The following is a 2,117-nucleotide window of genomic DNA, read 5'->3' as shown; positions in this document are numbered from 1 at the left end:
TTCCAGGAGCTATGCCCAGAATCGGTCAAAGATAACTTCGATAGGGTCCCTTGCGTCTGTGCTGGGGCCCATCAAGTCCAGGTGAGGTAGCTGCAGGCCACATGTATCTGGGCCATGCGCATCCGCCTTCTTGGATGCCTCTGCTCCCATTTAGCTTGGGAGGGCAGCGAGGTTCGTCGAGAGTTATGATGCTGCCAGCTCAGATCGGCAGGGACCGGGATATCCCCCACCAGTCCACAGGGAGGGGGGGAGTGAATCGTGTCTGTGTGTGGCTTGTGTCAGCGGAGGGAAAGCAGCCACCTTTCCCCCTCGCCATCTCTGGAATGCCACAATCTGCTGCCGCGGTTCTCGACACTCAGGGCTTTGGTACCAGTACGGTGCGTGCGAGTTTCCCCAGCTTAGAGGTAACTTTAGTTGGTCGTTCCCAGCACTTTAGCCTGAGCAATCTCCGATTTGTTTCGCTATACCGCAGGAGCTCATGCAAGACACGTCTTGCCAGCTCGCTTGTCAGGCTCCGCCCCCGGCGTAAGAATATCTTAACAAGTGACTACATAAAAAATTACGAAGGTATAAAATCAATTTTAGCATAGTGTTTGCTATTCCAATGTTGTAAACATAAGACGTCCAATACAGTAACCTATATATGCTGGACTGAGAGCTTTCAGTTGGTAATCTGTAATGGCTGTGTAATGTCACATCACGGAGTCCTCCAATATAGACATGTAATTGGTGCTTCTCAACCAGATCCATCTCCGAGAACAGCAGCAGTATTTAAACATGCGTGGGGGGGGGGGAGGGGGGGGAAACCTCAGGACAGTTACTATGGGAAACGGTGCCTAACAAAAGTAGCCCATGGCACATTGCTAAAAATTTCAGTTTGGCTTGTGACTCCAGCTAACAGTTGGGACACACCAACATAAATACTATAACTGCAAACCCTTTCCTCCTAATATGGTGTAGAAATGTCCTGGATAAAGCTTTCTTGAAGCGGATTTTAACTCTTGCAAATTCAAAACAAAACACCAACATTATTAACGCACAGGCACTTGGTGGGGCAATCTGCTCGTACAAGTCTGTAAAAGTAGGATTTCTTTAATAGATTAGTCCTTACTGAAACATATTTTCCAAGGCAGCACATAGGGCAGAGATTTAGGTGCACGCAAACCTGAACCCAGACTTGATTTAGGATTCATTAGTTCCAGAACTAGGCACAGGGTACGAAGGTGTCCCCCACGTGAATACTGAAGGAGGTTTATTCTGCAAATCTTGGTCCCAATCCTCAGAACACAGAGGGGACGTTCACATGCTAGGCTTCACATCTCTTTTGTAAATTCTGTTTTCATCAGCAATGTCCTGTTCAATGCAACTTTTATCCTCACAGATTGAGATACGGTGGCTGAGTTCTGCACATGGCACCATATGACGAGCATTATATGGGCAAGTGACAAGCTGCATGGCAACATCTTGATGATGCTTTCTGCACTTTATTAGATGATAAATGTATTGACAAGCCCTTATCTGTTGATTGGCATCGTATGGGCACTGTAGAAGTCTATCTGGATCTTGTGGACCATAGACTTTCATTTCTGGCTGTTCATGCTTAAAATGAACAGGGAAAGCTTTCCAGTTAGGTTTCTTCATGGTGGCTTGTGGCACTTCAGAATTGCCAGTTTCCTGGCCATGGCTGTCCTGGCAGGTCATAATGTGCATTCTCAGATCTGTGCCTTGAATTTTGTGCTCATTGTTATAGGGACAGGTGACATCCATGGTTAAACCTGATATTTCCTGCCCGCACATACCGCAACAAACTCTCTCCTCCAAGAGCCCCGCGAGTCTGGCTCTATTAAAATTATTTAAGTCACCTATGCTTTCGTTTCAGCTACTCTGGCCTCAAATTTCAAATTCACTTTGAAAATACATTGAAATGAATATACTTCCTACCAAAAAACGAAACATTTCTCATTTAGATCACATACCTCCATTTCAAATGAACAAAGAGGGAAATTTTCATTTTAGGGGTATAAGTGGGGCTCTTGTGAGAAATTTTAGGTGAATTACTAATAGTTTATGCAACTAAAGTGTGATTCAGAACAATGTATCTATTTGCACAGACTGAT

At 45.1% G+C, this 2,117-nt stretch overlaps 1 pseudogene; it reads right to left on the bottom strand.

The window, feature by feature from the left end:
• Window positions 1–1,100: 1,100 nt before the first annotated feature.
• On the bottom strand, window positions 1,101–1,767 carry LOC134601041 (gametocyte-specific factor 1-like; annotated as a pseudogene).
• Window positions 1,768–2,117: the final 350 nt, after the last annotated feature.

The sequence above is a fragment of the Pelobates fuscus genome, chromosome 3, assembly GCF_036172605.1.
Source record: "Pelobates fuscus isolate aPelFus1 chromosome 3, aPelFus1.pri, whole genome shotgun sequence".
Lineage (NCBI taxonomy): Eukaryota > Metazoa > Chordata > Amphibia > Anura > Pelobatidae > Pelobates > Pelobates fuscus.
This window is presented reverse-complemented; position numbering and strand designations above follow the sequence as displayed.